Source organism: Sciurus vulgaris (genome assembly GCF_902686455.1).
Source record: "Sciurus vulgaris genome assembly, chromosome: 7".
NCBI classification, from domain to species: Eukaryota; Metazoa; Chordata; class Mammalia; order Rodentia; family Sciuridae; genus Sciurus; species Sciurus vulgaris.
Window position 1 is genome coordinate 89,704,473 of NC_136467.1, and position 22,145 is coordinate 89,726,617.

Below are 22,145 nucleotides of genomic sequence, written 5' to 3' on the forward strand. Positions count from 1 at the left end.
CAGGGTAGCAGGGATGAGTTTATTAGAAGGATAGGAAAAAGGAAAAGGGGATGCTCTCAAAGGAGAGCGGGTCCTCAGAAAAAAGGATGGACCCTCCAGTTTTATTGGGGGTCACAAGGAAGCTTTCAGAGTCCTATCCAGTTTTACCTTTTGACTTGATAGTGAAACAAGAGTGTTTAGGTGCGACTAGAGTCTCTGTTTTACCAGTTTCTTTCTGGGTTCTTGTCTTGCAAATTTGAAGAATAAAATCCAACGGAAATGGAAGGGAAGAGTAAACAGAGTAGAATTTATTTAAGTGAGAAGAGACCATGTGGGAGCGAAACTGATAGCAGGAAAATTCCATTTTTGTGTGCTAGTCTAGAGACTTATTTGGTTTTGGGGGTATGAGCATTGAACAAAATCTATGTTACAGAGGCACCGAAAAAGAGAATATAGCGGCGCTGGTCAGAAGGCTCTGATTCAGGTGGATGCTGTTGCTTCCCTGGTCTGAGGAGGCCTCTGAGCCCCCACCTTGCTTTCATGCTTTCAGTGCCAGTACTGTGAGTTACAGTCCTGAAGAGTTCCCCCCTACTCATATTTTACCCCTGTAGAAATGAATCTCATTATGGAGAGTACAAAGTTTTACAAAGGAATAAAATTTGAATTATATGAAGTGTAATTTTGTGTATGAATCACATTTTTAAAATATTGAGTTTTCAGAAAGAAAGTAAATTCTGGTACAGTCTGTGTAAACAGTAATTCTACTGGTAATATGTTGTTAGACATTCGTGATAACAAAAGAGCTGTCTCTTGATAAATTGATTCATCCATACATTACAACATGACGATACCATATCTGAATGATCCTTAAATGATGGTCAGTTTATTTAAATTTTTTAATGCAATATAGACAGTGTTTGCTGTGGAAATTTTATGGCTATGTTTAGGGAGAAAATACCATTAGTTGACCAGGTATAATAAAGAGATATGCAGAGTTAGAAAGACAACATGGTACTGCAGGAAGTAGAAACAAATATAATGTTTAGCAAAGGTAGAAGAGTTAACAATTCATGAGCTTTAAACAAAATTCATTTGACATTATAATAACAGGCAGAAGTACAATAAAGCTTTGGGTGTTGGCTTCCCCAAAAGTTGTTAGCTCAAGCTAATATTACCCACTTAAGTCAATTCTGTGATAAACTGTGAAAATAACCTTTAAATAATGTGACCCTTTGAAGATTTTAATTACTCTTATTTGCTAGAATAAGATGGGATTATTTTGGATGTTGTGGTAAAGTGCGTGTAAAGGGAAAAAAACCTACATTTAACTCTACTTTTATGGCATAATCTTTAATTGTCCTAATATCTAGTCTTCATAACTTGTAACTAAAAGCAAATTAAATGCATAATTTAGGTATTCTGTAGTTACCTAGAATTTTGAGAACATAAACTTCTTTGAAAAAAAAAAGTTTTAATATTTTTAGAAGCGCATAAACTTTTTTCAGGTCTTTAAGTCAGTTATTATAAGAAATTGTGAGCAAATAGCATGTGGGTTACTTAAAAGTGTTAATATAATCCCAAAGTACTCAAAAGTATTTTGGTAATTTAGGGAGATATTCATCCCATCTGAGTTTAAACTCAGATATAAATCTAGTAAAGAGGGTGTAATTGTTCAACTAAATAGGAGTAAAAAAAAACCTTTTTTTGTGTGTAAAAAAAAGTGACAAGAGAAATTTTATGTGAAAGTTTTAGCCATCAGAAAGTACTTCTACCTACTCAGGAACAAAACCACCTCCAAAGAGTTATCTAAGATCCTTTGCATCAAAAAATAAGGAGTGTAATGGAAGATAACACAATCCTGTCAAATTGGACAAAGGGCAACAAACAAACAATAAAGTATGACTTTTCATGTAAGCTCTACAGAATCTCTATATATTCAACCTTCCTCATCCCTGTTCCTGTTTCAGAAAGGAGTCTTGCTCATGCTGGTTTCTATTACACTGGTGTGAATGACAAAGTCAGATGCTTCTGTTGTAGCCTGATGCTGGGTAACTGGAAATAAGGAGACAATTCTATTGTAAAGCATAAACAGCTATATCATAACTGTAGCTTTATTCAGACTCTGGTTTCAGCTAGTCTGCAATCTACCTCTAAAAATACCTCTCCAATGAGAAACAGTTTTGCACATTCATTATCTCCCAGTTTGGAACACAGTGGCTCATTTGGTGATTCTTATTCCAACCTTTCACCAAATCCTCTTAATTCCAGGGCTATTGAAGACTTCTCTCCTTTGAGGACTAACCCCTACAGTTAGGCAGTGAGTACTGAAGAAGCCATATTTCTTACTTATAATATGATGTCAAAGAATGATGCTGTGTCAGAACACAGGAAACATTTCCCCAACTGTCAATTTTTGGAAAATTCTCTAGAAATGCTGAGGTTTAGTATTTCAAATCTGAGCATGCAGACACACATAGCTTGAATGAGAACATTTATGTACTGGCCATCTAGTGTTCCAGTTCAACCTGAGCAGCTTGGGAGTGCTGCTGGTTTTTATTATGTGGATCGCACAATGATGTCAAATGCCTTTGCTGGGATGGTGGCTTGAGGTATTGGGAATCTGGAGATGATCTATAGGTAGAATATGCCAAGTGGTTTCCAAGGTGTGAGTTCTTGATATGCATGAAAGGATAAAAGTTTGTTGATGAGATTCAAGCTAGATAGCCTCATCTTCTTGAACAGCTGGTGTCAACTTCACACGCTCCTGGAAAAGAAAATGCTGAACCAATTGTTCATTTGGGACCTGGAGAAAGTTCTTAAAAAGATGCCATATGATGAATATACCTATGGTTAAATCTGTTTTGGAAATGGGCTTTAGTAGAAGTCTGGCAAAACAGACAGTTCAAAATAAAATCCTAACCACTGGAGAGAATTATAAAACACTTCATGATATTGTGTCAGCACTTCTTGATGCTGAAGATGAAAGAAGAGAAGGAAGGACAAGCTGAAGAAATGGCATCAAATGATTTGTCATTAATATGGAAGAATACAATGGCTCTCTTTCAACAATTGACATGTATCCTTCCTATCCTGGATAATCTTTTGAAGGGAAATGTAATTAATAAACAGGAATATGATATTATTAAACAAAAAACAGATATCTTTACAGAGAACTGATTGGATACAGATACCAGCAAGATAACTGATTGGTACCATTTTAGTTAAAGGAAATGCTGCAGCCAACATCTTCGAAAACTGTCTAAAAGAAATTGACTCTACATTATGTGGAAAAGAATATGAAGTATATTCCAACAGAAGATGTTTCAGGTCTGTCACTAGAAGAGGATTGAGGAGATTACAAGAAGAAAGAACCTGTAAAGTATGTATGGACAGAGATGTTTCTATTGTGTTCACTCTTTTTGGCCATCTGGTAGTACACAGGAATGTGCTCCTCCTCTAAGAAAATGGCCTATTTGCAGGGGTATAATTGAGGGTACTGTTCATATATTTCTTTCATAAAAGAAAAATGGGCTATACATTAGTCTTTACCAAAGAGTCTTTAAGCTGTTGTTGAACATTTGAAGCATTTAAAATTAAAAAAAAGAGGAATGGTTGGTTCTTCATTTAGTAACATTTATGTTCTACTCTGTTTAGGTATTAATAATCTTGTTTCCAAAAAGATAGTATTATATATTTAATCTTAATCCATTTAGTTGCAAGAGAAGATTTGTGTTTCATGAACTAGATCAGTATATAAGTATGAATGTAGGAAGTATTAAAGGAGTAGTGTCAGTGCTTGTTACAGGTCATTTGGGTATTCTTTTTAAAAGCTTTTAATACTAAACTACAGTATAGTTTAAAAGAACTATAAATTAGTAACACTGGAATTCATCAGAGTTGTTGCCTATTCTTTGGTGCTTTCAACTTATTTTGTAAAATAAGGATTTTTCCTGTTACTAATAAACAATACTTTCCCTAATTTGTTGAAAAAAGTAAAATGCTTTACAAGGAAAAAAAAAAAGAAAAGTGTCAAAATCGTTGGTCAAAATCTCTGTTAAACTGACAATGGAAAAATGTTAACGCATTGACTCGGTCCTTTAACCTCTGAGTTTTACTTCTTCTGATAGCTTCCATCTGGGTTCACCCCCACCTTCCATTTTCCCCCAGCTGCTCTGGGAAAAAAGAGTTGACTGGAATGTTCACCAGGTAAGACTCTGGTCTTCACATATGAAAAAGGCCTTGATGAGGCTGATTGATGTTTCTACTCTTACTCCCCTGGTATGGTCTCTGCATTTGAACAAGACCTCAATTGGGGCCCATCTTCCTGATTGTTGATTATTGACTAGCCAAGGTTCTCTGGAGGAACATAGTCAACAGGATGTATGATTATAAAAGGGGATTTATTAGAATGGCTTACATGACCAGAAGTTGAATAGTCCACAATGGCTGCCTGCAGCTGGAGAGCTGGAAGAACCAGCAGCTGCACAGTCCAGGACGCAGAAGCCCCAGAACAAGAAAGATCAACAGTGCTAGTCTAGTCCAAGACCAAGGCTTCTGGAAACTACCTAGAGTATCACTGGTAGAGTCCACCAAAGAGTGAAGAAGCAAGAGTCCGAGATCCTCGGATAATGGAAGCAGCAATCAAGAACCTGTTCAACAGTGGAGCTTGCATCTGCATCTGCTTCCTTGTTCTTCCAACTTTTATTCCATCTTATTGGGCGGTACTGCCCACGCTTAGGGAGCGGCTCCACTTCAGTTCACTATCCCACATTCCAAGCATTCTTAGATATGCCCTCATGGAAATATCCAGAAGCCTCTTAATTATTGGAATATCTTAATCCAATCAAGTTGACAATTCAAATTAAGCATTACAATGACTGCTTATCCTTATTCTATAGCATAGAAATTGTATTGATTGCAGGGAAGAGTGGGTGATGTGGTGCTCAGAGTTTGAAGTTTTTAAGTAAATTGAATCCCTCTATTTTTGCCTCACTCATCTGCCCTGTTCATTGGTTTATCTCCCTTTTAATAGCCCCTCGCAAGCTTTCTTTGTAAGGGTCTTGATGTTTTGATTGCCAGGGTGATTAGGGTGATTAGGGTTTGTGATATAGTTTCTGTGATAAGGGAGCTTCCAGGTCACGTGGTAAGGTGTGACATGATCTTGCAATAATAGTTTTTCTTAAGGGGGTATAAATTATGTCTGGGGGAGGTTTTGACATACCAAGCCCCCATATTCCAGGTGCTTGTCTGTCAGATAACTTCCTGTGGTTTCCAGTGACCTTTATTATCCTTTCCTTGTTCACCATTCATTTCTGACTAGCCACTTAACAAGCTATTTTTTTTATAGAGCATTATTGTTAAACATAGTAGTTGGGTTCATTTTGACAAAAATCATATATACATGAAATTTGATTTACTCCATTTCGGTTCCTGTCCCCCTTTCCCTCTCCTTCTTTTTTACCCTGTTCTCTTTACTGATACAAGTTCATTTTTTGGTATGGAAGATTTGTAATTCAAAAAGGAAGTAGTTACAAATTTCAGTTAATATTATCTGTTGTGTGATTTTGAAAATTATCAAGTTTCTTTAATTAGCACCAACATTGTTAAGGTTTGGATATGAGGCGTTCCCCAAAAACTCACATGCAAGACAATGAAAGAAGGTTCAGAGGAGAAATGATTGGATTGAAAGAATCTTAACCTAATCAGTGATTTAATCCCCTGATAGGGATTAACTGAGTGGTGACTGAAGTGGTAGGGTGTGGCTGGAGAAGGTGGGAATGGAGGTGTGCTGTGGGGTACTTTTTATGTCCAGAGTGGAGACTCTGTCTGCTTTCTGATCACCATGATCATCATGATTTGAGCTGCATCCTTCTGCCACACTCTCTCATCGAGATGTTAAGCCTCACCTCAAGCCCCAAGAAATGGAGCTGGCCTTCTATGGACTAAGACCTCTGAAACTGTGAGTCTTTGAATAAACTTTTTCTCCTCTACAGTTGTGCTGGTCGGGCCTTCAGTCGCAGCTGCAATAAAGCTGACTAAAATACACATTCTGAATATTTATTGGAGTCTGGGGGTAATAGTGAAACTGATCAAAGTTGACAAGCTGGAACCCAAATAAGCTTTCCTGAATCAAATTATGGAAAGAGCAGTTGTACAGGTTGTTCATCTTTAGGGATCTATTAACCTGTATATGGGTTCTTCAACTTGATCAGAATCCTTGCACCCAGAAAGAAGTCTGCTGAGATGGAAAGAAACCAAGTAGCCATAGTTTTTAGCATAAGAATATATTTCCCAACACAGAGGCTATTTCCTGGGGTGTAGAAGATTGGGAACTCTGCAGGCCTGGGGAAACTGCAGTATCTGCCTATGCAAAGCAGTTCCATTTTAGCACTGGTGAGCAGGTGATTTTCGCATAAATTGCTACAGCCTCTGGATAGTTTGTCCACTTTGGTTCCCCATGGGTAGCCTCTGTGGGATCACCTTTTCATACTTCAATACCTCAAAATGGCTCTTTAGTCCTCAGACAAAGCTGCCTATAGGGGAGAAGAAATCTTCACTCATAGCTTCTGCCAACAGACTGGGAGGTGAACAACTGCAAGTGAGTAGATTAATTTGCAACCAAGAATCTGAAAATTTATCAGCTTGAAATTCAAGATTGTACTGTGAATTGAATTTAAGTCTTACATTCTGCTCACACCTACAAATTAAAACTCTCAAGTAAGGCATTTGAGGATAATAGAGAACAAAATCCATCTGAAAAGAAATAGCTACTTTCCTTAGCCTTAACATTTGGCATATTATATTGGACAATGAATTTGGCCCTAAGCGTTCTTATATCCAGGAGAGGCGCTGAAGTTATAGAGTTGTTGGCAATAATAAAACATGTATAAGTTCATCCGTAGCAAAAATATCCTAAGTTAATATGGCAGCAATAATCTGTCATATGTACAGCAGCATCATAGGGTCCTACATAGGTCCAAAAAACATTTAATTCTACCTATGTGAAAACAGTCACTTAAGGAAATTAATGAATAATCAATCAAAATAGTTACACATGTTCTTGGCTAGTTCTCTGTGGGACAATTTCAAGGATGTTTGCAACAAGAAAAAGCATTGATTTACTAATAAAGTGAAGAAGATTGTAGGATTGGGATGGGTATTATGAACTAGATTGTCAAATAACCTCGATTTCTCAGATGAAGAAACTGAGACTCAGAGAGGTTAAAACAATAACAAGAAGAAAAGCACATCAGGAATTATTAGAAGATGTGAGAAGAATAGAAATGTAAAAAGGACAGGGAGAATGAACCCTGAACCCAGATCTCTCTTGAAGTACCTCAAATCCTCTAAGAATATTTAAAAAAATAAAATAAGGATTAGGATATTAGTTAACTTTTAAAGATGCAAATAAAAGACAGAGGACAATTATTAAGCATATTACCATCACACTTAAGTGATCAGTAAGAAGTTCATTTTAAGAGTTTAAATTTTTAAAATAGGCTATTGACTGCACAGAACAAAAAAATATAAAAGGATTGGAAAGATGCTCTGGACAAGAGGAAATTTAGAAATTGAGAACCATGTCACTTAGCATAAGATTGAGAGAAAATGACATTCTAATTAAAGCCTTCATTAGAATAAATGAATTTCATATCCACACAATTATCTCTATGTAGCTGCAGGTCTGCAGGTATATAAAAAGGTGGGAATATCACAAAGGACTGAAAAGGAAGAGATAATTGCACTAATTTCTATTAAGATCAGGCTTGGAAGAGAGAGAGAGAAAGAGACAGTGAGGCAAAAGATGAGAATAAGATGGAAACCATAGGCCTGGATTATATGGATTCATATAAAGGCCCACTGAGAAAATAAAAATCTCGTCCTTCATGACTATTTAGTGTTTTACGTCATTTAAAAAAGTCACAGAAGGTAAGAAGGCTGAACAACAATGGTCTTTCTGCATCATAATATGAATGAGCTATAGGCTAAAAGATGGTTGATTTCATGTTTCCTGCCTTGTTCAGAGACTTCTGATTTTCTCCTATTCTTAACAAAAATTCTAGTTCTCCTGGAAAAGATAACACCACCATAATTTTCATAAATGGGGAGAAATGGAAATGTCTGAGAAAGATTAGTATGAACTGAGCACATCCTTTGATAATGCTGATTTGAAACTCCTCTTTCTGTGAGTCTCATTTCTAAGCTCACACATGAACACCTTAATCCTAGGCTAGGAATCTGCAGAAAGGCTAATAAAACTTAATGATGGGGTTCTTTCCATCAAGTTATATGATATCTTGAACTTAGCCTGTTCATACAAATCATAGCTACCTTCTCAGGGTCTCTCAGGCTAAAAGGAGGGCTCCCTCAAAATTCTGAGTGGATAAGGAGCAAATAGCTCTTCTGAGTGAAATAAAGAGAGAATATTATTTTTTAGGAGGAGTTTGTCTCTAATATCAAGTCATGAAACTTCAATTGTTGGGTGCATATTTGAAATAAGTACAAGTTATTGCCTATGAAAGTACCTAGGACAATACTCATCTAGTTAGAAAAGTAGGTTATAGAAAAATGTTCTCATGTTTTAAATTCATATAAAATAATTTATCTCAAATAATGACAGAATTAAAGGTATTGCTTTTCACACATTTTTCTTCCCATATAAAAGTTGACCTAGGAAGGAAAGAAGTTTGCAGTTAAAAAATCAGCAATTCGATTTTGGTTATCATTCAAGCAAACATGGATGACGTTTTACTGTGAATCTACAATTGGCAGAGAGCCTCAGATGAAAAATTGAGTACAGGTTAGCATTCTCATGCACTTTAAAGTTCAGGATGTTTGCCAAGAGTCAGGTGCAAAGTACTAGTAAGTACTAGTAAAGTACAAGGTAAGCTACTAGTGCCTAAGAGATGAAAGTGTAAGAAAACAGAAAATGTATTTTTGAAAATGGAATTACCAGCTGTGTGTTTTATGCCTCACACATTCTTGCAAGAGACAGGTCTACATGAGAAAAATAAAGAGGCAGACTGCTATGTATGAATTGCTCAAAAAATAGTTTAAGAGTCCCTAACTCAAAGAAGTTATAGACATCTGAATTCTATGGGGCCAGTGAAGACTTTCCTTCACCCCTTGATTTATAGGAGGAAGACATTTGAAGGGAGTGAATGATAAACAGTGATCCTAAGGCCACTTGTAAATAACAGAAATATACTATAATGAACTTATAAAATGAAACATGAAGGGGTAATTAATCATTAGGATCTAAGGAATATGAGATCTTGGAGTATAGAAATAAGAGGAGGAGATCCTTTGGGATGCAGACATGGCTTCCTTAGTGGGTCTCACTCTCAGAGTGCACACAGCCTCCCCTCACCACTGCTTTCTGTGGGCCACCTTTATTCTCTTTTCTTTGCCCAATGATTTCCTTTCCAACATAGTCTTTCTAGCCCACTCCTATGTCATTTCCTGGTTAAGAGTCCAGTAGAGAATAACTAGTTTTTGTCTCTCCAAGTGGCTCAGATTGTTCAGAGTCCCCTTAGGCAATGGACAAAAGTTATGAAATTTAAACAGGAGCTCAGGGTTCATCTATTTGGGTGAGTGAGCAGGTCTTAGAATAGGCTGGCAAAGCAACCAGAAAACATGTCTACCTCAATAGGAAGTTAGCAAACTGTATCACATGACATCAACATCCAGTTTTCACATTGCCCTATTTTCTCAAGCTAAATACACATTAGAAAATGTCATAGACTGGTTTCCATTCACAGATTCCTAAGGAAGGCACTTTATCCATCTATATAAAAAGATGTACTTAAAGTTAATGCTCAGATTTGTAACTCTTATTATATCAACCTTTATTTGAGAACAGCACGTTTAGTTTCCACTTCTTTGCAATTCAGTACTAGAGAAGAAAGTATAAATTTCTCTGACAGATATTATATCACTGCATATAGTGTGAATTTTTGCTTAGGAAAGGGCTGTCTACAAAGGGACTGAAAATCTAAGTTCCAATTGCCCTAGGTATCTTCGTTCTTGTCGATGCTGATACACAGTATTACTCTTAAAACCTCTTGTTAAAGATAGTAGCACCTCTGTCAGCATGGGTCTCTGAGTGTCTGTTGGACTAGAGGCATTAAGAAAAAATATTCTGCTATAGAAAATGGCTTAACCATATTTCTGAAATTTATTATTCTCTAAAGCAAGAAAATAATTACAACATATAATACATTTAGCAGAAGTGATAATTTGTCCTAAAATCATATTAAAGTATAAATCAGTGGTTTCAGATTATGTTCTGAAAAATCCATGAGAACAGTTTGCTACCGACCAGTGAGGGATAAAAAGCTCGCCCTGGAATGTAAATCGACTGCATCACTAAGCACAGTCTACTTCAGCAGACATTATGTTTTCATAGGAAGACTATTTGGGAATGGAAGCAATGTGTTGATTTACATACTGACACATTTACCTGAGTTTGCCATAGATCTGTACTTTGAATAACCCTGGTATAAAAAACACATATTAGAAAGTAGGTTTATTTTATCCTTTGAACCAAAGTAACATATAGACATACTAAACAAATGTACAACACAAAACAGTACAGAAAAGCATAGAATGAAAAGAAAAAATTTCCTTTCTCCTCCATTCCTGAGTCCACTTTAGTCCTTCTTCTCAAACAGATTCTTATAAGCAATTTGTTGTGTATTCAATCAGCGAATGTCATTAGTGCATCTGCACAAATAAATATACAATTTTAAAATGTACACAAAATTTTGGCATACTCGCTCTTGGGAACTTTGCTTTTTCACTCATTAATATTTCTTAGAAAGATTTACACATTAGCAAATAAAGGTGCTTGTCATCCTAGAATTGTGTAGTGCATACAAATATTGCATTGTATGTATGTATCATAGAGTGACTAGTCATCCATTTGTGGATATGTACCATGTTTCAAATTTGTTTTTTCTACTACAAGCATTATTACAATGGATAGAATAACGATACATACTTTTGATGGTATGCAACACCAAATCTGTGTCAAAAGGAATGCACATATGAAATGTTCACAGCTATTGACAAATTGCCCTTCAAAAAGATGGTGCCCATACACAGTCCTTACCAAATGAATATGAGAATACTTGTTTTCTACCTTCTCCTGGAAGCTGACAGTTATTGAACAATAACATTTTAGCCAGTCCAATAAGTGAATAATGTTTAGATTTGAACTGCCTATTTGAAGCTGACAGTTATTGAACAATAACATTTTAGCCAGTCCAATAAGTGAATAATGTTTAGATTTGAACTGCCTATTTTAAGAGTTTAAGTACATATTTCCCTCACAAAGTCTTCGAGGATTGGACCAGGTAAATAAATTGTGGAAGAACATCCAAGGAAATGAACTGAGAACTGGAAAACCAATGGAAAAATCAGACTTCCTCTTTCACAACATAATGATTCTTGTTTCTGTTTCTCTTTAAAGGTTTGCATTCTTTCTCCCTCCCTACTGCCCTCTCTGCCTTCTCTCTCCTCTCCTCTCCTGTTAGTTTTCTTCTGTGAACTAGGCATAAAGCAAAGATGATGATGCTCTAGAGTAACAGAATTCAAGCAAGATGGAGTAGCTGATATTCTGATTTTAGACCCATAAGAGTAAGAAAATGATTTGGTCTGCTTGGTCAAGGGTGCCACACAGTATCATCTATACCGACATCATCCTGCCTATTGTGGTTTCAGGGGTAAAAGAAAGAAACAAGTAATGGATTAGAAAAATACTTGAAATGCCATCTCTCTACAGCAGGGATTTCCTACCACGGTCACTTGCAGTGCTGACTCATCATCTAGGATTGCCCTGCCTCTTAAATATCAATCTTTAATATTCCAGTCTCTATCACAGGCTGTCTTTCTAGCTTTTTTACTTCCTCATTACCATTAAAAATATTTTCTTCAAATTTATTAAGACTTCATATGATGTGACCCTTCTTCTTCCTTCCCATCTATCATTTTCTTCCACTACATCTCTTCTTCAAACTACAAAAATTCTCACCCCCTTTTGTCTAAATAATTTTCACATGACAACTGTGAATTAATTCAACCATCATCTTTTTTCTGCTGTGCAACTTGCTTCTGAGAACTGCTAGAAAAAGTCCTCAAAGCAAATGGATTATTTAAAGCATGAAAGTTTTAAACCTGCTGCAAGATGTTCAACACTGCTTGATAATCCCATGTCTTATCCTTGTTCATGTTCCTTCTTTATGCCAGACTCAGCCTCTGCTTGAGTGTCTGACTTTAGAAAACCCCCATTTTGCTGCAGAATGATTTCTCTTAAGCATAAACCCACTCATGTCATTTCCCTTGCCTAAAAGCATCTAAGGGCTCATTTCCACACTGATGCACGAAGTCAAACATCCTCTGCCTTTTGTTCAAGGCCCCTACTGGAGTAGTTTTTGCTTACCTCCCATCACATCCCACATCTCCATATGTACCCCATATTCCAGCCAAACTAACAACTGAGAGATCTTAGGAGGCACCAGCCTCTCACATCATCATCTTTGCACATCCTATTTAATCTTGTTGAATGCCATTTCTTCCTTGCTTTGCTTAATGAGCTCCTCCTTATCCTCTCTATTCAGTTCAGATGTAACCTCCTCTGGGAAACTTTGCCTGCCTCCCCTGTGCACCCACCATTTACCTTACCCTATTAAGGTTAAGTTCTCTTTTCTCCCTTGTTTATTTTTCTGCTCCTTTCTGAGTCCCAGTCCTACAACTCTGTACCCCAGAGCAGAAATTTTATGTCTCAAAAACTGAAAATCACAGCTGCCCTATAATAAACACTCAATAAGTGTTTACAGAATGAATAGACAGATGGGCTTATAATATGAAGAACAGGACATTCAGTTTAGTAATTGGGGGACTGGAAGAGAAGTGGGGATGTCTATTACTCAGTATTCTGCTCTCCTCTTTGGAAATTTCACTAAAAACAATAACCTAAAAGCAGCAACAAAAATGTCTCAATCCTCTTAATAGAGAAAAGTCTTCTCCAGTTCGTTATCTTCAATAATACTTTACTTTAAAAAAACCAAACTTCTTTTTAGTATTTGCAGGCGTCACTTGGGGTTGAACTGTGGTGTCCCTCCCCTCTGCCTTCCATTCCCAATGAGGAAGTGGAGGATATATGTTAATGTTTTGTTCAAGTGAAAAATCAACAACCATACATTAGTTATTACCTAAAGAAACCGATTTTTCCAGGCTGTCAGGCTTTATTGGAATCCCTGGAGGTCCAGAGAAAGTCTGTTAACCAGAGCAGGATTGCTCAGAGCCCCAGGGAAGCAAAGTGCAAAAGCAGATGCAAAGTATCCATGGGTCAGTGTTTTACCAGCATCTGGAATGTTTGTTAAAACTGTTGATTACTGGGTTCTACCTCAATCCTACTAAATCAGGATCTCTGGGGAAAGAGACCATGAATCTGATTTTAACAAGCTCCATTAACTAGGAACACTAATTTAGACATGACTCTCCATAGAGCTGGTTAGAACAGGGGAAGGGCCTCAGTGTGGAGAGGGGTGTGTGTGTCAGGCTACACAAACACTGAAGCCCTTCAAACTGTCAGATCCCAAGTCCTACTTCCCTGAGACATTGACCTCATGTTCACAAGTACCCTCTGGCGATTTAGCTTCCTTGTGGCTACACCACTGGAGAAAGCTGCAGAGAGAGCCAGTCTGGACTGGGCTTCTTTTCACTAAGATGCTTCTCATTGCAAATTAACAAATTACCATTATTGTTCTTATTTAATACCTTGTGAGATTTGTTCTTGTGAATTGGAACTCTGAATCTGATCAATTATTCAATAATTCTTTGAAATATATTGAGCTTCTGGACATGTTGGATTACTACCATGAGGATCTTTCTTAAGGAACATCTCTGGTCTCCCCTTCCAATCCCTTCTGCCCCACCCCAACCGTCTCATTTTCCTTAAACATTTATGGTACTTTTATTGGTTTTTATTAGGTAGGAGTTCAGGGATGCCAAGATGGCAGAGGCAGAGATAAGAAAGATGCCTCTGGAGGAAAAGACAGGGATATGAGTCACCATTTCCCTATTTATGATAAGTCCTATTACCATGACAACCCTTTGTCTGCAGTATTCTAATTGGGTCTCGTAAAGCAACCAATGGGGGAAAATTGGACAATATTCTAATCAGGTTTCATAAGGTAAAAATGGAAACAAATGGGGTAAGGTCTTCAATCTGGTCCAGATAAAAAAGAGGCTGTTTCACAGCTCAGCATATAAGACACTAATTTCCAGACACTGGGGCCCTGAACCTCTCTTTCTTGCTCAGTCCACTCCTTTCTACCTTACAGAGTTGTACTCTCACCTTCACTTTCAGTATCTATACTTTTCCTGTTACTTGTGTGTGTCTTGTTCAATTCTTTGTTCGGAGCACCTAGAACCTGGACCCCAGCTGAATACCCCACGATAATATCTTCATCTGAAGAAATCACATATTAATAAAATATCTAGCTGGGTTCTATGATTTTGGTCAAGCAAGGGTAAAATATAATGCCTCCTTAAGAGACTGGAAGACAGACTCTAGCTTCTCTCTTTCCTATGGGGGTAAGGCCAACCTGAAATAATAATTTTCAACCAGAGGTGATTTTGACCATGAGAGGACATTTGGCAATGTCTGGTGACATTCTTGGTTTTTGAAACTGAAAGATACTCCTGGCATACAGTGGCTAGAGGGTAGGGATGCTCTCAAGTGTTTATCTTACAATGCATATGACAGCTCCCTACAGAAAGAATTATCAAGTACAATGGTATATAGGAAAGGAATCCTATGTGATTTCTGCTCAATTTTTAAACTTTTCTAAACATTTAAAAAAAAACTATCTAGACTATTAAAAAATCATCTAGTCCAAAATGTCAGTAAAACCAAATTTGAGAAACCTCTCCTTGAGGAAGTCACAATTTTTATGCCAAGGCTAGACATTTGTTGTAAAGGATAGTAATTTTGTATAAATTGCTTCCAAAATGAGTTCAAGTGTGCAACTCTTTTATTTTCAAATTAAAAGATGATGTTATAATTGAATAGCATATGCTCCATGATGTCATCTTTAGGATGAAGTCACTTGGCTACACTGAAAATATAAACTGTGCTGAGGTGAGAATTGAATTCACTTTTTAAAAAAATACACTTATGTCAATTGAAGTAGATTAAATTAGAAGTATGAGATGAGAAATTTGGTCTTAAAATTTAATTATGAGGAATGACCTACTTTGTAAGGGGTTTCATTTTGGATTTCCAGAATCTGTGTTTCCCTCACCACGTGAGTCTTTCCATACCCACGCATCTTGTAGGCCATATGGTGCTCTTTTGGAATAACTTCCATTTCATTTTCCCCTTCTTTGGAAATATTTCTTTTATTTTCACCCTGTCAGAAAGTGCTAATGTCCTTGAAGATGGGTCTTTTGTCTAAATGCTCTTCTTGGTAATGATCTGTGATTATTCTATTAAGACTCTTATCTGAACTATATGTATTCTGGAACAAACAAGAAGTATAGCCCTATTGGTGATGTTTAAAAAGCATTTCATGCTATTTGGATAAATTAAAAAACCCATTCTTCATTTGGACTGAGGATGTCAATAGTTACCTTATGGGAAACGTCCGCAGGTTTCCTTTGGGCAGGGTTGTGTGGTGCAGAAAATGGACGAGCAGAGAGGTAAGTTAGGCATTTGGGATAGGAGAATACAAAGGCCACCTCCTAAGGAGTTATTGAAGAAATATCATAGGACTATGGAAGAAAGGCACTTGAAAATGTCACCTGTGACTTCAGTGGTTCAGTAATAAGAAAGGTAAGAGAAAATGGCCACCTCTTACAAGGACAGCCAAATACATGGTGAAATTTAACTATCTGTTACTATGGAAAGATGCCAACAAGACAGCAGGAGAGAATCAAGATTAATTAAATGCGATTAAGGAATGGAACTCACTGTACGAGGACGAAACTGGTCATTTCCCAGAAAGTCAGCACTTCCCTGTGACTTTTACTTTTCCATCCTCCATCCTCCCTTGGATATGGTTCTTCAGTTTCAGACTATATTCATTTGCTGATGAGGCTGGCCTGAGACCATCTACTCTGTTTCCTTTCGGTAGGGTGCCCCACCTTTGAATTATGCATTATATTTGCCTAAGACCTTTCCACCATTGTATCTGCCCCAGAAATCCACACTTAGTGAAACTCCTTATTAGAAAATTGCTTCCTGGTGAAAGCGCCTTCAGAGTCATCATCTGCAGGATGACATCTTCTCCAATGTTTACGTTCAGATTAGTGGAAGAGATTTCCCAGTTGATGGGTTGGTACCACCTGGGTAAAGTCAGGCAGTCTTTAAGCCAATTTCAACAAGCCATTTGCAGTCAAAAAAACAAAACAAAACAAAACAAAAAAAACCAACCCTCAAATCCTGGAAAATTGAAAAGTAATTTAAATCTTTACTGCAATGTTAAAAAGGGTTTATATTCATTTTTAACAGAAGAGAACTTCCAAGCCTGTTTCCCCATCTCCCTCCAATTATCAAATCAAACACACAGCTCTTGGGAAATTTCTTCTTCAACCTCTACACTGTATCTGAACTATGTCCTTGTTAGGCTGGGTGTCTCCTACTGTCTTAATCTCTTAAACTCCATTCTAATCCTGATTAATCTAAACTTTCAAAGTCTCTTTCAATTCTCTTTTCTATACACTACAGGGATTGACAAAATTATATGTCCACATACATTCTAAGCAACAAAGACATGCTCCTTTGAAAGTGATTTGAAAGTTGAAGTTTAATGCACCCATATTTCCTTTATAAAATCACATGCTCATGCACACAGTAACAAGGCATCATGTTCTTCTGGAAGAATAAAAGACTCAATTCTTATGTCAGATTGTCAAAAGTACATCTACAGAGGATTAGTATTTTGGTTGCCCAAACAAGGGAAGGAATTTCAGCAAGTTCCCTAGAAAGAATTATTTCATCCTATAAACAGGTTCTTGAAATGTTCTGATTGATACTGACCATAAAAGCCATAGAGTTAATCCCTTTCTTGATGTCTTAATGAAACCAATATCTAAGTAAAAATAGAGGTATATCTAGAGGTTTCTTTCAAAAAGAAGCTTTTGTCAAATCTTCAGTGCGTTAACTCTGCAAATGAGTTAACCCTGCAAATAAGGAAACATTTCTCTTGAGCAAATTGTTCATTGAAGCCTTTGGGGGATCCAGCCTGCAGCGCCTTTTCAACTCAGAGATAGTCCTAAGCTGGTGGTGGTTTTAGAGGTAATGATCAGAATCCAGAAATAGAAGCAGATAATGGAATGTATTTTGTCTTGTTAAATGTCATGAAGAACAGAATGCCATATAACTGTGTGTGTACATGTGTGTATGCATATATGTATACACACACACACACACACACACACATATATATATACTTTCCCTGATATTTATAATGAAGAAGTCATATAATTTTATAAATGTATCTTAGTTTGTTGAACTATGTGTCTTTCCCATAATTGTATTAAAAGCAATTTAAAGTTAGGGTAAACCTTGTATGGTATTGCAGAATCAACCTATTAATCCAGGAATAATTTTCTACATAGACAAGTATTTTTTACCCTTAAAAAATAATACAAGTCTTAAATGCTAAATTAAGTGATACATTGAAGATCATGTAGTTTGTGTAGCTGGGAGATGAGAACAAATTGAATTAGTCCTGAAAAGAGGAGAGACAAACTTGGCCTTGAATAATAAGCCAGGAGAGAACTAAAGATCTAACCATAGCTCTATTTTAGGTATTTTCCATTTCTTAAACTGAAGAAATATATCCAAATATTTTAAAATTTTCTCTTTGCATATTTATACATTTTTATGAGTATATAGTTTCTTTTATAATGGAGGAAGAAAATCTAAATCATTCTTCAGACAACAGTGATTGAGATCAAGAGCTGGACTCTGTAGTAGTTTTGCCTGTTTTCAAACTCTAGTACAGGCTGTTACAACACCTTCAGCAAGTTGTTGCACCCCTTTTATCTCAGTTTTTTATGTTTCTTTCCATCTGGGATATTACTAGCACCTACCTCCTGGTGTTGTAGGAAGTGTGTGAGCACATGTAGAACACTTGGGAAAGTGTCTGCATGAAGATGGCCCTTGAAACATATGCAAGAACTAAGGAGCAGGAAGAGGAGGAGCTGCCTAAATGACAATCCTATTAACAGTTAAAACTGAAAATTTTTTCTTCTTCTTAATTCCAGTATTTGCAGACAATTGGTAAATTACATTGCAAGGAATTAAGATCTGTTTGCTAAATTATCAGGTCATGCAAGTTTTATGTTTATCAGTGTTCATAGAGATTTTAATAAAGATTCAAAAATGTTTAGCTATAATTCCAGTCCCATATGTTTCCAATGAAGAAGTTTTATCATTCATAGATATTTCCTAGTTTGTTGAATGAGGTATTTTTCTTTTCCATTAAAGTATTATAAACACTTTAAAGTTAGGGTAAGCCTTGACTGGTATTACAGAATCAGCCTATTGGTACAGGAACAATTTTCTACATACATAATTTACTTTTTATTTTTATTATTTACTTTAGAAGCATTTATTTTTTGTTCCAATGACAAAGGGAATACAGGTATTCCCTGACTAGCGATACTTTTAACTTACAATTTTTCAACTTTACGATGGTGTGAAAGTGGTAAGCATTCAGTAGAAACCACACTTCAGATTTTGAATTTTGATTTTTCCCCCAGCTAATGGTATATCCCATACTCCCTTGTGACACTGGACAGTGGTAGCAAGCCACAGTGTCCAGTCAGCCATGCAATCATGAGGGTTAACCAGTGCTCCCCAGTGTACTGTGCACTGTGCTGCTAAGCCATGATGTTCTGCAGATTAGGTGACTTAATTGCACTTTTGACTTAAAATATTTTCAATGGGATGTAGTCCCATTGTAATTTGAGGAGTATTCTGTACATACAGTATCAGAAGTTGCTATTCACCAAAAAAGTGAAGTAATGAACACCGGAAGCTATTTATAGATATCATTGTAAAAAATTTAAAAGTTACTGAAAACAGCACCTGCCATTCCACCAGTTAGAGATAAGTTTTGTTGACATTTTGATGTTATTTTCAAGTTTTTTTTTTTTCTGAAAAACGACTCCTAATATTTTGGTACTTTATCAAGAGGTTTCCTAATATTTTGAAAATGTTATTATGAAACATAACCACCCATAAATATAAAAGTAGTTAGTCCTTCTCAGGCTGAAATCACATGCTGCAAAGTTCTCTGTTGAGCTCTTGTCCTGCAGGACTTCTGACTCTTTACAGCCTGACATTCTATTTTTGCCCTATTTGCATCTCCCAAAACCTCAGAAGAATTAATAATTGAAATGGTGACCTGAAGAAAGTGAAAAGCCACTTGCTCTTATGAGTATTCTGAAAGTCATTCCCTTTTCCTTCTCTTCTTGCTCTTTCTGTTCCTCCTCCTTTTTACAACCTCTTACCACAAGTCTTGAAGAATACTTTTTTTTTACAGATAGGATGACTCCCTATTTTAACCTCAATAGATATGTTTCCTCACAAGACACAAACCTTCCATTAACCTTACATTTAAATGTAAAGACTTGTTTTATTTGCTCATTACTCTATTTTCCACATGTTGAATGAATGAACATTTAAAACAAAAAATTGAAGTTATAAAAAAAGTGTACTTGATAATACTGTGTTTACTAATAGGGAATTTTAATAATTACATAGTATTCTGAAGACATTCATGTTGTTCTTCTTTGCTCCTTTGGAATCATTGCTTTCCCACATTTCTCTAAACATCAGAGATTTATTTCTGGAATGGTATCATGCAGCTCTACCACCCTCTGGTCACAAGCAATGTAATCATGCACAATTCTTCAAGTCATTCATGAACACGCTTTGAGGATTTTAATATCTAATTCAGTCATCATGTCTCCCCCAACTCCTGCCATAAACTTGGAGGAATCTAATTTCCAAAGGAAATAAGTCATCTCAGAAATGAAGCTCAGTTTTAAGATCATTTTAAATGAAGTTATCTTTATCTTGATACTAATCAATATTGTTTCCTCTGAAATGTTAAATTAAAAACAATAACTTTGATATTTTTTTCTACAACCACACTCTCCTCTTTCTGTTCTACTTCCATTAAATCTACTCTTTAATTAACAGAGTCCTCTAAGTCTTTGATTGTTCTCTTTAATTCCAATTGATCAGTGAAGATTAGCTTCCTTCCTTCATTTTATGGCTTAAATACTATGTTTTTTTCAATTGCCTTTCCTAACAACTCAAAGCCTTGCCAATTTGTGCTTCTTTCCTGCCTGTAAAAACACAGTTCTGCCTTAATCAGCTATTTTTTTCTCCTCCTCCATGAAGACTTGGGAAGCCTTCTAAAGTCTCAAAACTTTTCATATTGGAGTTTGCATAAATGTCTGATTTCAATGTCAGCTGAGCCTCTTGTGTTGCTTTGTACTCTTCTCTTGAAAAGATCCCTTTCCCAGGCCCCACTCTCTTCAGCTCAAACCTTACCCCATCCTTCCTGGCAAATGGCTTTTCCAACTCTGTTGAAAAGAACTATCTATCTCCCTCTATTTCCTTCTTCCTTACTTTCCAGTTCACAGGAATAGGTATTTTCTTTCTTTCTAAAACAAATCCCTCATTAACACTATAATTTTTTTCAAATATTTTCATCAATTTTCTTTTAGGTTTTTGTAAATGCCTCTTCCTCCCTTAGTAAATATGCTCATGTCTATTTCTTCTGAGCTATTATTAAAGTTACAACCTATACTTTTTATGGTTTTCTATCCTTTCTGTGAATGTATATAACGCCTTTGACACCAGATACAAAACCAATCCAAGGTAAGATTTGTTTCTTTCTCTCTTCTTGAACAAACACCTTGAAATAATGATGTCATTCTACATCCTCTATTTCAACTTTCTCACTTCTAATTTGCTACTCAGTCCTGTGCCACCAAATCTGTCACACTGTGCCATCCCTTTACTCATATAGTTACCAATAAGTTTGTAAATAACAAAAACAACGTCCTTCTCTCCTCTTTCTTACTCCCCTTCCTGATGTCATGAATCATCGTTTGACTCCTTTGTTCACTCTCCTCTTATTCTATATGGTCTCTCTGGAAGATGACATCTACCTCCATCACTTCCAAGTATGCCATCACACTAAAGACATCCAGGGATCCAGAGTGGGTGTTTCCCTTAATCTCCCAAATTAGATCTCAGTACTCCATGAATGCCTCTGCCTGCCTGTGTTACACAGACATCGGGCACTTCAAATTCAAAAGGTTAAGGGCAGAACCTATCTTCTCCTCCAAACCTTCTCTTCCTTCCCTGTTCTTTCTATATTAATGACAAGTAATTCCATTATCCCATCTTCTAAGTTAAAGGGGCTATTCTATTTTACCCTATTTGCTTCTCATATCCAAATACTTACCAAATTACATTGCTTTTAACAAGTATATGTAGAATATTCTATACTTGTCCTCCTTAATTTTGAGCACTCCATATTAGTATAGAACAATTGCTTTTAATCTCTTTGTTAAGTGGCTTTATCATCTCACAGAAAGTCTCTTAACAGCTCTAATAGGAAAATTAATGGTCATTTCACTATTAGCTAGTCCATCTTTTATACATGAATGATTGATCCAAGCTGTGCAGATCAAATCTGAATTATTCACTCTTGGAATAGAAATCAAAGTGATCAAGAGCTGGTAGAACTGACTTACATTAGTGATATCACATAAGAAGACTGTTCAGGACATCTGTAGCTCTTCTTGTTCTGCCCATAGTCTTGGCTGTCTAACAGTTTCTCCAATAAAGTGAGATAACACAAAACTTTGTAGCAAATTCCTGTTTTAGTTAATTTTGGTCCATTTGTTCCTGTTGCTTGAAATCAAAACACCTTTAAATTATAGCATTTCTAACACTGCCATTGAAGTTATCTTTCCGAAATACAAGTTTTATCTTATTTCTCTTTTTAAGTCATTCCAGACGAACTATCTTTCCTGATGTTTAAAACCCAATTCCATAACTAAACATAAAAGAAAATCTAAAATCAGGGGTATTTTTCCTTCCTGGTGTTCTCTGCCAATATTTC

At 36.3% G+C, this 22,145-nt stretch overlaps 1 pseudogene across 1 annotated transcript; it reads left to right on the plus strand.

The window, feature by feature from the left end:
• Positions 1-1,714: 1,714 nt before the first annotated feature.
• Positions 1,715-3,498, plus strand: LOC306665657 (baculoviral IAP repeat-containing protein 2-like; annotated as a pseudogene). Its single transcript has one exon. The product of its transcript is annotated as a baculoviral IAP repeat-containing protein 2-like (transcript).
• The last annotated feature ends 18,647 nt before the right edge of the window (positions 3,499-22,145 follow it).